Below are 15,374 nucleotides of genomic sequence, written 5' to 3'. Positions count from 1 at the left end.
GGTTTTTAATGGATAATAAAGGGCAGAACTGGTACTAGAATTAGCAGATTCTTATGTGATATATAACATCAAGCTTTATAATGAATATTCATATATATGGTGTATAAATGATGTATATACTACACTAGACATAGCTGTTGGCTAATACCTACACAGACTGTAGCATAGAATTTATGTATTTCCATGTTTGTTTACTACTTTATTCACACCAAAATTAAATATGTTATTTTATTCCTTTATGACTGACTTGCTTTTGTGGATATTTTGAAACTGTTTTTGTCTGTACAATGAAAAATGTGAAAATTTGGTTTGTTTGTTTGTTTTCGTTTTTATGTTCCACAATAGAAAGTAAATCATACATATCTATGTGTATTTTGTGACAGTGTTTTAATTTTTGGGTGAACTATCCCTTTTTACCATTTGAAATTATGGGGATGGGGAGAACATAAAATAAAGTAAATCTGGTTACCACAATATAAAGTAACCCACAAAATTTAAATTGACATTTTTTCAATTCGTGTTAACAACCAACCCTGATAATGCGGTAGTTTTCAGCAACAGCACCATTAGCTGCTGGACGTTGTCTTACACCGTTTAGAAATAAGCAGTGGCTTTCTAAACTACTTGAATTTGTAGCAAGCAAATATGAGAATATTACATAAGAATTTGGGACCCATATATCACAAAAACAAAACGGAAACAAACATCACTCTTTACACTCCCCCGGTCTCCGATGTAGCGCGCTGAGTTGATAACATATAGGCATATGCATCGACTACATATAATTTCATCTTGTTCGAAAAGAAATCAACTAAATTCTGATATATTTTCTCAACTACATTTCTGCTTTAGTATGATACTTTAACAACGGCTTGAAACACAGGCGTCCCGCTCATTAAACCTCCATAAAATACCTGATCATTTTATACTAGGAGCGCAGAGAGTGCGCATGCAGCAAACACACACACACACACACACACACACACACACACACACACACACACACACACAATCCCTCTGGCCATGTGGGTGTCCACCTCTGTAATCCCAACATACTGAGCCACTCTGCATTCAATATGGGGAGTAATTGGCCCTCAACGCGCGGCGCATTGGTTGCGCGCACTGCAGCGCACATGCAGGCCCCAGTGACACTTGGTGCTGTAGCTCATGGAAAAGGCGGAACTGGTTCATTTTGATCCTGGATTTAGGAGATTAAACAAGTCTGATTGCCACAAATCAAAACCTGGACTGTAATTAGTGAACGCGGACATGGCTCCATGCACCAGAGACAAATTAAACAAACAATTATATCTGTCCTGGGTAACCGCTTCTCGGAAGCTCAAGTTAAACATTCAGGCGACTGACACGCACACGTTAAGTCTCTGCATTAATGGGCCTATATGATATAGTTAGTTCACTAAAGCTGTCAGACGCAATAGAGAACGCGACGCAGCATTGTTTATTGCGATTCTTCGGTGGTGAAGTCTTTTCCTGAAACTTGTAAACTTTGTAATCATAAGAGCATTTAGGAATCAAATGTAAATCCAAGGCTTCAACAACAAACACGTAAAATGTTTACCACTGAAAAGAAATTGTTTTAATATGATCTGCCTCTCGTTTTAAAAAATCGTTTAATAATAGGCTATGTTATAATATTACGCGTTTATATATGTATTATTATTATCAGATTTAAATACAGATTTTTTTGTGGACAGTCTTATAGAGTCACTGTCAATCTGAGGTCGTTTCTGATTTATGGACAGGGAGCGGGATCGCGGGCAGCGCTTACACTCAATCACCAATTCAAGCTCCTCCGACAGCACGCTAAACTGAGGGCATAATGTGTCCACTTGGGCTAAAAGCCGGTGTTAAATTGCAGCGCAGTAGCATCTGCCTAATAGATATTGCAGTCTGAACACAAATGGGCTTCTCTTAAGTGTATGCTGTATCAGTTCTCTCCGCTCACAGGTAGAGTCTGTCTCTATAAATGCTTTATCTTTTAAATGGCCGCATTTAACCGCCCCGATGAAAACAATCACTGAGAGTAATGTGTTTAGCTTTAGTTTATTTTACAATTTAACACGCCGCCTCTGCCGACAGAGACTAAATAAGCATCCACGTTGTAGCCTAAACATTTTATATATATTGTTCACATTTCTTAAAAGTTAAACCAGGCCAAGGCAGTGTAGAAAATATTAGAAATCCGCTTTCATTGTGGATCGGTTGTATCTCAATATTTAATACCGCTACGCATGATAATGATAATGATTGTTGTTAAATCATATATGACTCCACAACTGCAGCATTAGCTTTAACACCGAGTTATTTATTTATTTTTTATGACCAAAACAGACATAAGACACAGGGAGGACACATAATATAATATACCTAATATGATATAATATAATATAATATAATATAATATAATATAATATAATATAATATAATATAATATAATATAATATAATATAATGTTCTTTCATATTTTGTCAAGGATTCTTACTGCCTATGGGTGTGTAATTGGTAGTTGACATAAGTGAACGGCATAAACAATAAATCTCAGTTCCAAGTAATTTCTGATTTTCACGAATTCTGTCAAATCGAATTAAAACCATCAAAAAACAATTATTAGCTACTTTGCAAAGATTGGAATTGCAAAATGATTAATTTTGAGGTATGTGTATGTGTGTGCAAGATCCTGATTAAATTAATCATCCTCAAATCACTAATGCTCTAAATTAGAGTAATTTGGGAGATAATTAGTCCTGCATTAAGTCCTTTGTGGAGACCAATATAATCTGGTTTTATTGCTTTACAGTTGTGGTACAGAGTTACAAATAATTCTTGTGCAAATATTATGCAAATTCCCAACAGGCCTCACACACATCCTCAGGGTAACTTTGAGAAATAATTAAAATGAATGAATACATATAAACACACATTACATATAATAAATTTAACCTATAATATTACCGAAAATGCAATTCATGATAATAATTTGCATTTGCCGTGGGCTGCAATGGTTTGTAAATGTATAAAGGTGTTTATGAGCGAATGTAGAGAATGAAGAGAGGGTGTGTGTGTGATTGTATGTGTGTGTCTGTGTGAGAGATGCTTCATTTGTGGTCTACGTGGTATTGTATAGCACAGATGAAGGTTACCAACTCTCTGTGTCAGTGTGCAGGTTACAGTTTCTGTGGTCACATTGGCCTCTGTCTAGGTTTAAGTGTCTGTGTGTGTGTGTGTGTGGCTGAGTGCAGACTTTGGCTCAGGCTTATTCTGATATATTACCATTTGATCCTTCAGTTTCCTGCCATTGATCAAGCCCCACCTATTCAGCTGATGGGCCAGAGTAGAAACTCGATCACCTAACAAGAAAGAAGCAGAGGAGAGAGGAAGGAGAAATAGAGAGAAATGGTACAAGCCTTCACCACAGCCTCTTCTTTTTTCCATTCTTACCTAAAATACATCCCCCTCTGTGCATCTCAGTGTTACTGTATCTACTTTACATTTACACATACTTAATTCATCAGCAACAGCTTGTCAGTCTAACCTGTGCTTTACATTAAGAAATACTATCAGGCGATGGACAATATTTAGCTTATATTTAGCATCTTCCCAAAACTACAAAGTGTTAGTAGTGTTCACACACAGCAAACCCGTCTTGTATATGTCGCTTAACTTCAGACAGTCATTACAGTATCATATTTACTTGATGGTTATTAGCTGACAGATCTGTCATTAAGGCAAATATCAGGAGAGTGGCAATTATAGTCTGTGGACTCCTTTTACACTGACATACATCATCCTCATCTTCTCTTTTATGCTTTTAAACACACTGAGACACTGAGTGACAGTAGATCAGCTCGCCTGACCCCGTGGAGGTCATAACCCACACCATCTGGATCTGATCGCGCTGTGCACAGAAAGGTGCTGGGTTTTCAAGGTATAGCCTCTTTAGCAGTATGAACCTGCTATGCAGTCAATCTCATATTGGACCGTTGAAGCTGGCCATCTGAATGCATATTCATACTTCTGTGCTGCTGAAAGACAAGTGTAATGTTTGGAACTAGTGTATGGAAAATTCAGATGTTGGCGCATTTTTTGTGATGGTTTAGCCGTCCAGTGTAAATGTAGAAAACATTATATTCTCCCATGTGAAGGGGGAAAGAAAACAATGACAGAATTTTTGGACTTTTTCTGTAAAAGAAAACGTTGACCTGCGTCTGTCAGGAAGCTGTTCAAGTCTATGCTTGGCCTCAAGAGCTCAAGTCATTCACTCCAGCGGTGTAGCTGTCAATTATTGTCCTTATCGGCTTACAGCTGGAGAAGGTGAGTGAGTGACAAACCTCTCTTTGAGGTTTTAGGTTACACAATATGGTAACAACAAACTGTCACTGGGTTTCAGAGGCCTCGTCGAAGAACCTGGGGAATTCCCACCCTGGGTCAATGCACATAGTGTCTGATTCCAGAAGATTTAGACAAGATTATCTCTTTGCAATGAACTTAAACTTCAAGATCAGCGTGTTCAGTATTCAACAGAGGCGTTTAGTCAGTATAATGCTTCGAATGCTCTGTGTTCAAGAGAATGAGTCTGTGGACTGGCTAAAAAGGAACATGACTGTAAATTTAGTTGCCATTTGAGGTGTAGCCTAAATTACAACTAAATTGTTGAGAATACATACTGTATGCAACTTTCCATAAATTGATTATTTGCTAAACAACAGTAATTTTCTGCAAATCTGTGCCAGTTACGGAGGGATTTGTTTGAACAGATCTACTACAGCTTTGCCGCCTATGCTCTATTGGATGAATTGTCATTGTGAATTGCTTAACCAAGTGGAAAAATGTGCTGTTGCTGCAAGATCTCGATTACGGAAAAGCACATCGCATTTGATGTAAACTAACTCAATTGGAAAAATAGTTGTTGGTTTTTTCAAGCAAAGGTAGGGCTGGGCAATTTGACCAAAAAATAACATTGATAAAAATGTTCATATCAGTCAATATCGATAATTATCATGATAAATTTCAGACCTTTAGTTCTTTAAAGTTTAAAGGCAGATTTTTGCTCCTAAGTTAAAGTATGACAAACACTTCACATTTTTTGAATTCTTTAATCTTCTCCAGTCATTTTACCTTGACAAAATAAATATCTTAATAGAAAAATGAATTTCTTCGTTTCTGCGTGTTCTAATAAGTGATATTGTTTAAAATTATGAAACAGATTTGTGTTGCCCTAATTTGAGGATATATATCTTCAGCACAGTTTGCAGTGCAGGTTGCAGTTTTAATAATATTTCATTTTATGTCTCTAAGAAATGCACATTTGACAGTCGTTTGAGCTGACAGTTGAAGTAGCTTCAGTTAGAATGCAGATTCAAATTTATCTTCATTATCAAAAAAAGTATCAGCTTTAAAAAAATTGTAACAACCTTTTTTTCATAACATGAAATTTAAATATTCTTACTGTTTTTTTTTTTATTAACCATTGGTCTTCCATAGTAGCATACATTTAGATCATGATAACCACAGTTAAAGTCTCAATACCTTAGTAAAACTGTATCTATATGGTTTTTAGGTATTTGTATGAAAAACAATAGTGTAAATACATTTCATATAAATGCACAAACACTATAGCTTAATCTTAGAAATACTGTAATTATATTCCATAATTCCTTTAATGCATGTCTACATTAATAATAATAAAATTCGATATGAATGTCCCACATTTTTTACACAATACCATAATGCAGTAAATGTTACTACAGTAAACCCATGGTAAATGATGACAGTTTGTAGATTGAAAATCCTTCTGAGTGTATCGTTGCGCACAGTATTTCTCCGGTTTGTTAGCGCTGTTTCATCTCACTTAAACTAGTTCAAATCACACCCCATTTTAGTTATTTGCTTAATTTAAGCGATTACAATAGATCTCACAGAGTGTCACGTGACCGAGACTCATCAGAGAATGAACACATCTGCACTAGTAAACTCGCGCTGTGCTGCGCTGCCGTTTGAACTTGAGCCGAGTGGATAAACAGTCCATGTGGCGTGGTTCAAATGATTCGTTCCGCTTTTGGAACATAAATATTATATAACGAACATTTATCGAACTCTTAATATTGTTTTATTGAGGAAAATTATATCACAATAATTATCGTTTTATCGCCCAGCTCTAAGCAAAGGTAATTTTGAAAGTCCACTGAAAGTTATTTGGCAATATGCTTGAGGAAAATAATTTTTATTGTTCCATTAGTTTTCCCCATGTGTGACAAATATTGTGGTTATATGTGGGAAGGCATTGCCACCTGAAGGTTATTCCTGGTGGCAACATTACTACTTTTAAATCAACACCTGCCATGCTGTTTCTTATTTGATTCTCTGATAAATCAGATAGCATACCCGGTTAAGTCATCGCATGCCACTGGTATTCAGAGTGTGAGACTATTGCTATTGAAGTGAGGATTGAGCTAAAGGCTATGTGTTGATCTATCTCTTTTTCTTGTTGACTGGATTTTAATGTTTTTCTAGACTATTATTAAGCACCACTGCAGTAAATCGGTGGCACCTTAAATGCTGAAGCCAACGGATACCTCTCACCACCCTGTGAAATATGAAGTTGGGTCACAGTAGCCCTTGTCCTTCTGAGGAGTCTTGTAATGCCCTCGTCACAACGGCACAGACAAATGGTCAGGCTCAAATAACAGCACACTGCCGCTGTCAGTTCCACAGAGACATGTAAACAATATTTTGATGAAACGAAATTAAACATGCAAACGTTTCTCTCCAGAACTTCAGCAGACCAACACGCTATTCTACCTGTCACTGCAGTTGCCTTAATTTCACATTTCTTTTGCTTTGTCTATAACTTTTGAATTTTGTAGTCAGAGATTATGTGAGGCAGTGAACAGAAAATTGTGCGAAAGGTGGGAAAACTGTGCCAATTTGAATCTTAAAAAATGAAGTAAAAACATAGTGTTTATGAATCTAAATATGAACATAAAATAGTGTTTATGATTGTATTCCCCCATATTTTTCTGTAATAGGTTTATTATATTATAAAGATTCAATTTAAATTTTTTTACTGTAACATGCTGATGTTCAAGATTTTTGAAGCATGGCAGCACATTATTAAAATAGAAAAATATATTTTGTATAATTACATCCTATTTAAATATTAAAGACTTAAAATGTCCTCACAGAATTGATCAATTCTGTCTTCATTTACTCATCCTAATACCATTCCAAACCTGTATGACTTTATTTCTTATGTAGAGCACAAAAGAAGATATTTTGAAGAATGTTCTGGAAAAACAAACAAACATATAAACAAACAAAAACACTGGAGCTCACTGACTTCGATTGCAGGGACAATAAAACATTTGTCAAGATAGAAAGGAAGTCTATAAAGTTTTAGAATCACAATAAGGATCACAATAAGTTATTATAGACAATAAACTTCAGATATTGAATCACATTAAAACTTTGAGATAAAGTCAGAAACTGGTGTTCAATAATGTAATCACTGCTGGTTTCTCACATTTCACTGCTGGTTATATATGCTCTATATAATTGTGTATGTGACAAATAAAAAATCTTGAAATTCTTGAATAAAAATCTTGCACATTAAAACTTTGAGATAAAGTCAGAAACTGGTGTTCAATAATGTAATGTTCAACAAAACACTCTATTTATTGCACAGCTGCAATTACAGTTGATATTGCTATTATATACAATTTTAAATATATTCAATGCAATGTATCCAAGTTGTTCATACTAGTGATGTCTGTTTATTAAGCTATAAGGACGATATTTATGTTCTACAAAGAACAGTTTTATTACCAAAAATGAACCAATCACAATTTCAGATTGAGCTTCAAAAAGAAAACATTGCAGCAAATGATCTGTTTGCAAAAGTCTGTTAATAACCTGTTCCTAATTGGTTAAAACAATTTCACTGTTGACCAAAGATCAGTCTGAAGCATCAATGGTTGCCATTGTTGGTGAAGAAAAACTGAAAGAAATGGGAAGCAATAAAACCACCCAAGGCTCAGATTTCTTTCTCTTTATTCATATCTCCCTCTAAAGCAATTATCCATTTAGTTTGCTAATTTAGCTTTTCCTTTACCTCTAGCATGAAGCAGGGAAAAATTAAGACCTCAAACAGAGAAAAAAGACATCTTATCTGAATACATCAGCCTGTCATCATAACTGTAAGTGATGGTTATTACTCTAAGGGTCATTTCATTGTTTATGCTATTTCACAATATTGTTAAGCGGCTCGTATTTTACTTGTGACAAAACATCAGTCTGTATCTTTTCAGCAGAATCTTAAAGTAAATAAACGGGGCCCTACCATAGCACTCCCCTACTGAGAGCAGCTATGATTGCCCCATCACTCTTTGTTATTTCTCTAGTTCACTCCTTGCTTTTATGCACTTTATTAAAAGATGTAAAGTTAAGTGTCTTTTATATAAAATAAATACAAACTTTACTTTATTAGACCACAAGCTATAGTTTTACTGTTTGACAAGAAAATAAGTTAAAGTGGAAAAAGTTACATTGCTCAGCTCAATCCAGAAGGCATTTAAAATGTCACTGTATCTGACTAAAGATATCCTTAACAGCATCAATGCATCAACAGAGGCCGGACAGTTGGGCTAATGTAGGTCTAATGCAGCAAGCGGGAGCATGTTTTTTTTACCGCGCAGCACAGTGTTTGTGCAATTTCTCGTTTTTCTAAAGCCCACGTTGACAGGCCCACTCTTTGAGCCAAGCCCCAGCAGATGTCCAAACATCGGTTAGTGTAACCAGCGGGACCCGTGCACCCAGCATAGGACTGTGTTGTGAACCTTTATAGTTTGTGTTATTCAGCACACAGGACTTTAGAAATGACAAGTCTAAGGTTTGAATTATGAGATAACATCTTTTTGTCTAATCTGATTGCTAAACGGTACTTTACTTCTCTTTTATGTTCCCATTTTTAAAACAAAAAAACAAGAAATCATTAGAGTGACCTTTCTTGGTGTTTGCTTTTGATCCTGTCTGCCTCCTAATGTAGAGTTTGAGGAAATGATCCAATAAAACAGGATCATCTGTCTAAGAGCAAGACAGCTATGAGCAAATCAATATGATACTGTATACTTCAGCGCCGACTCACATCAGTGAACGTTCAGCCTGTGCTGCTGGCCCAATTCTGAGACAATATCCAGCAAAATAAATATATTTAATTATGATATACTAATATTTAATCCATGATATAATTAGGTTATACTGAGGCTTTTAATTTATGCTCTTTTACTGCAAAAAAAAAAAAGACTTCATTTAAAACTCTTTGAAACTCTTATCTTAAAAAAAAAAAAAAAAAAACACAACTATAAAATATAATGGCAGTGTGGTTTTAAGTTGTATGTTGCCTAGTCCAGTAGGTCTCGTCATCCTATGGTCAATGGTTTTTAACATTTTGGTTTATGAGAAACAGGAAATAATGATAGTAGGGTGGAAGGCACAAGTTAAGATAAACAATCTGATTTTCAAACTCCCTCTGCAAATTCATCTTCTTCTTTGATGAAGTCCTAGTCAAACTTAATTATGGCATAAATATACTGATTGTTCCTTACAGCAGAAGTTTCCATTGAGGAGGAAAACTGTATATCAAAACCAGAAATTTTCACTCTTCATAACCAATTTATGGTAATTGTCATATTGATGAAAAGACAGTTATGAAATCTGCTTTTGTAAATGTCAGGTTTTCATTTCAGGACAACCCAATGCACAGACTTTCATGTCATGGTTCTCTATTATTTGTTTTTCCACTCCCTGATGGGTATCTCGGCACAGTACGATAATGCTTTCGTTTGTTTGGGCCTCTGCTGAGGATGAGAAGCTCGTCTGAATCATTCGTTGTTTGTTTAGTCTCTATCAACCCTCCATATTTGGTTTACAACTAAACTTTGCAATGTGAACTCTATGCATCAAAATGATGGTTCACTTGAGCAAACCGAAAACAGATCGGAAACAAATTTATGAGACTTTTTTTTATAGGCTTGCTTTTTCAAAAACCACAAAACTTATAATTTGAAAAAGCTCCAGGTCATGATGTAAAAAAAAAAAAAAAAAAAAACACATTGAAGAACTAATTTTACCTTAAATATCTGCACATATTATTGCTACTAGCATCAGAGATTGAAGTAAATGCAGAGAGAAGTGTAAGTGTAATCACGGCTGTTGGGACCCGAGGCCATGCCGTTGTATCCCCAACAAGTCATCAGGATCAAATTGCTGTCCACTGAGGGGATTGAGTGCTAACCATCATGGCTTCCCTATAAACACGCAATCACACTGACACAGAGCCTATTGTGGTATGGAGTAGAGAAAGAATGGACAATAGGGAAATGTTGGATGGAGAGAGAGATTGCAAGAAAGTGAGAGTGGAAAAGAGCTAAAAAAAGATGGGTGAAAGTGAGAGAGCGACTGAGACAAAAAGGTAAAGGGAGCTCTGTGTGGATGGATGGGCCTGCAGGCCATAGGGACCGGTGTAACAGCCTTTCGCTCTCAGGTGTCCAGTCGATAACTGATGCATTAGTCTAGAGCTGTGTGCCGGTTTTGGGTTTAAACACACATTTTCTTAATACAACATGACCCCATTTCCCTCTCTCATTAATCATGAAACGCAGTTAGACTGGCCCCCTCTGTCTCTGACAAAGGGGGCAAACCTACTGTTGAACCCTTCTCACACTGCTCACATTGACTCTTATGTGCCTGTTGACTGATTATAACTGCTGGTTGTTCATAGTGTAACTAAAAGTTAAATGAATACTCCTCCTGAAAATGAAAATCCTCTCATCATTTACTCACCCTTATGCCATCCCAAAGGTATATAACTTTCTTTCTTTCACAAACTGAGGTTTTTAGAAAAATAATCCATCTCTGTGAGTCCATATAATGAATTGGTCCCTCAAAACTGATGCTTTAAAAACCATGCAAAATGAACACCATGGTAATACATGCACTGAAAAAAACAGTTTGACCTTCAAACAGTTTTGCCTCAGAAATTGTTTGTGAATGTCACAAATAATCATGAGGAAATGGCAGTTAACACACTGAAATAGATCTTTGGAATCTTTACTAAATCCATTTTTTTTTACAGTGTTTTTTGATTAATTTATGTCTTCAGAAGAAAAATTATAGGTGTGTGAGAAAAAAAAATACTATTTTTATACTATAAACCATTGTTTTCAGCCATGAGAGTGTGTAAATGATGAAAGTATTTTAGGTGGAGTATTCCTTTAAACTATGTTAAACTATGCATTCATTTATGTGTTGATTTGTGGCCTCAATATAAAACATATATACTTTTAAACTTATTTATTTTTGTATTTCCTGTTAAGCCGAAACCTGGACATCCTAGAACTTGAAGGGATTCTGCACAGCACTGCGACTAATACACGGTTTCCGGAGCAATTGGGTTCAGCATCTCTTAAAGGTACAAAGTCTTAAAAGCCATCTGCCTCATATACAAATGCATGTGGTTTGTAAACGTTTCATGAAGTTTTGTCTACTGACATCTGTGACACATACACATAGCTGTAAGACACACGTGAGGGGGGATTTTCTCATTATATTTCAGGTCAGATTTTGTCATCAGCTCATGGATTCTAGTTGTTTGCTGTTTGCAATTGGTGTATTTCCAGCCACCCACACAAGCTTGTCCGTTCTCTTACCCAGCAGCCCTCAGTCCTCCGGTAGTCACATGTGTCAGATATTCCACTGTGACTAAACATTTCTGCTCCCATTGCTATACACAGTTTGAATTCCTCAATTCATCTTATAAACTTGTTTGTGAAAGTAAACACTGTGCCTTACGGATACAGGTCACGATCATTATCCATAATTTCAACAAAATGGTACCAGGCAGGTCTTCAGAACTGTGAGTAAAATATATTCCGTTAATTTGAAAAAAAAAAAAAAAAAAGCTGTTTTCCAAATATTGTAATAATAGTGAGTCCTTATGTTACTAATGACGAAAGTCTGACTTTTGTTCATTCTGGAATATTTTTCCCAAAATAACAATGCCAAAACCATTAAAAAAAAATTATGTATGACATCAGTCAAAAGTTTGGACACAAGTGACTGTCTGTACAAATCACAAATATATGTATGAATAAATACATTTAATGATAAATAATAAATTTGCTTTAAATAAAATGAATTAGTAATAATAGTAATATTAATAATAATAATATATTTCAAAATATATGTATTTCAGGAGGAGTGTGCAAAATCAAGGCAAAAGGTGGCTTCTTTGCAGAATTATTAATGCGAGTTTGATTTTACATTTTTTGGTCATTGCATAATTCCATTTGTGTATTTTAACTACAGTAGTCAACATTAGAAGTGGTTAAAAAAGTTAATCAAAGTTCTCCTAAGACAAGAACGGGTATTGTTTTGTTTTTTGTTGAAAGGTTTTGATCCACTTCAAATGTTGACTACTGTATGTTATTAATATTTGCCAAAGTTGTAATAATACTGAGCAAGTGAGTCTACATTTTGATTAACTGTTTTTTGTTAACTAATCAACTTTTGTTGTGTGTTTATTGTGTATTGCATTTGCATTTATAACACTTAAATTTTTGATTCATAAAGGTTTTGATTCTTAATTTTGATAAAAAATTTTGATTATACATTTATCAGTGACTTAAATACAATACATAGCATTGAAATAGTCATGTAAACACATCGGTCTAATGAGCTGTCAATATTCCCGCAGTATGGACTGATGAAAGACTGTGACCAGTACATCCATCTTGTGTTCTCAAAGACTAGAGAGCTGAACCTGGGTGAGGTCAATACTGCCTCACTCTCTGTGGGTTAAAGCTGCCTGTGTGAGTGACTAGCGGCAGCTCTATAAAGGCTTGTGAGATTGTGCAGGAAATAGAAGAAACTGGAGTCTGAGGGAGACTGGGAGACTGGGAGGAACAGGTCAGATTGGGTTTACTGGCCTGTCAGTCTGTCAGTGATACCCCCACTGCATCAGTCCGTCAACACTGCGTATAGCACACACACACACAGGGCACACGTGCACAGCTTTAAAAATACCCTTTCGTAACAGATTTGCAGATTGCTGTAAAATGACATTTAGAATGCGGAGCTGATTAACACCCATTATGTGTAGATGTATGTTTTGGAAAGCTGTAAAACAATCAGAATCAAAAACTTTGGAGAAATGCCATCAGAGGCAAAAACTTTGGAGAAATTCAATCCAAAACTGTGGCTGCATCGATGAGTGACAGGATGTAGCGGGAGAAGCAACACCATGTACACAGATACCTATGGTGATACTGTGAATGTCTTCCAATAGACACACTCACACACACACACACACCCACAACACACTCTCAGGGATGGTATTTCGATACACAGACTGGGCAGTATGGAGCGCTTTCTGTCTGTGTGGTTTCCTGTGAAAGCCTAGCAGCTGATTTTACCTTCAACCACAACAATAGGCCTGACACCAAATACTCCCAAACATACACACACATACAAAGAAGATGAGACCGAGAGAGGAGGATCAGTTGTGTTACAAATCCAATAAATCAGAATGTTTGTCTAGATGTGTAGCCGACCCTTCTTTTGGACATTAAATCACATATTAAACAGGTTAAGTAGTTCATAATTGTCTGTTAATCTGCCCTCTGCCACCATGTTCAATATCACGCCTGGTGAAGTTCCATCATGGCTGTCTCCTGTCTACTCAGGGTCACTATCTGGCTGTGAACCTGTTGTGCAGATCAATTTAGGCCTTGAGTTTCTATCGATATCAATCCCCTTGTAGCCTCTTACCATGTAAAGGCCACTTAAGCACAAGAGGTCCCATCAAGTTAACATAGATTCCCTCATCAATCGCCCTCTGGATGGATGGACAATGGGCTTAGCAGCTATTTTAAAAGTTGCAAAGCCCGTGTGTTATGTGTGATGGCCAGACGAAGAGGTAATAGTGGCGGTATTTTAAGCATGGCACTATGTCAATAGTTGTAATGTTACCCACACATGCATACACATGCACTTTAAATGTTCAATTTTAGTTAAAAGATGTTGATCCAGATGTTGCCTTACTTGGCAAAATAATGGCACCATATATATATATATATATATATATATATATATATATATATATATATATATATATATATACATATATATAATGTTACCCACACATGCATTTTAAATGTTCAATTTTAGTTAGACTAAAGCTGTCAAAAATTACAAAAAAATGTAATGTAAATACTTTAGTCTGACTGAAAAGTAAATATTTGTGTACATAATATAAATATATACATATACATACATTTTTCTGTTAACAACGTATCTTTGTATGCGGTGTTAATATAATATCTAATAATATCTTATTAGAACAATTTCCATTTTTTTAAACACATATCCACTATTTTATGTATTTTATTTGTTTTTTTTTTTTTACAGTTGTACTAGCCTGAAACAGTATCTTAGACCTCAGTGTTGTGTTTTCTCTGTAAGACTGTCTGAAAGACAATCCTATCTATATTTGTTTACACACTGTGTCATGTGTACTTGGACTGAGAGGAGCCTGGCAATGCAAAAACCTGCTGTAGCTTGAACATAACTGTGTATATTATTGTACTTAGATTAAGTGTGGACTATAGATGTTGATGCTGCTTGTTTGGCAATCTTTTAATCTATTGCCTGATTTTCTGAATAGTTAACAGCTAGCGTTACATCCCAATTCATCATTCCATCTCACAAAGTTATGCTTTCAGCCCACATTTTCATGGAAGTCTCTGTTTTCCTTCTCTCCTGGAACTGGGACCCCCATCCCTCTCCCATATACAGACTGTACCACTGCTTCATTTCTCTTTTTCCTCTCTCTCGCTCTCCCTCTCTGCCTCCTCCCTTGGTGCTCACTTGGGCGGGCAGCCGAATTCCTGTGGGCTATCCGGTTACCGGTTGCCGTGGAAACCGGTGGGAAGGCAGCTCCATTAATCATTTAGAGCGCGCCCGAAGTGGAGGTCAGCCTGATTGCAGCGGATAGGGTATCATCTCTGTGTCCCACCAGGGACCTCCTTGATTTGAATTAAAAAAGATTAAGCTCGCCCCCCCCTTGTGCACCCCTACCACCGTGGCCCACCATCATCATCGACCCAGCCGTATCATGTGACCATGCTCCACGGAGCCACGCGGATTAAGAGATCGGAGCTGTGCGTTTGTTTTTCAGAGACTCGCTGAAACATTAGACGTGCACAGGTGTCTACAACAAGGAGCCCAGGAGCTTGTGTAAGAAACGGACAAAGACGTGCGCACTCCTCCTGGGCTTATCCCGCTATATTTTCTTTCTTCTT

General features: G+C 36.3%; 1 long non-coding RNA gene across 1 annotated transcript in view; it reads right to left on the bottom strand.

Moving 5' to 3' along the window:
* LOC122139408 overlaps positions 1-15,374 on the bottom strand; it is a 34,760-nt gene that overhangs the window by 4,267 nt on the left and 15,119 nt on the right. Inside the window, exon 2 of the long non-coding RNA XR_006156247.1 lies at positions 3,292-3,368. This is a non-coding gene — a long non-coding RNA (uncharacterized LOC122139408). The remainder of the gene's footprint in view (positions 1-3,291; positions 3,369-15,374) is intronic.

This window comes from Cyprinus carpio, chromosome B13 (genome assembly GCF_018340385.1).
Source record: "Cyprinus carpio isolate SPL01 chromosome B13, ASM1834038v1, whole genome shotgun sequence".
NCBI lineage: Eukaryota > Metazoa > Chordata > Actinopteri > Cypriniformes > Cyprinidae > Cyprinus > Cyprinus carpio.
This window is presented reverse-complemented; position numbering and strand designations above follow the sequence as displayed.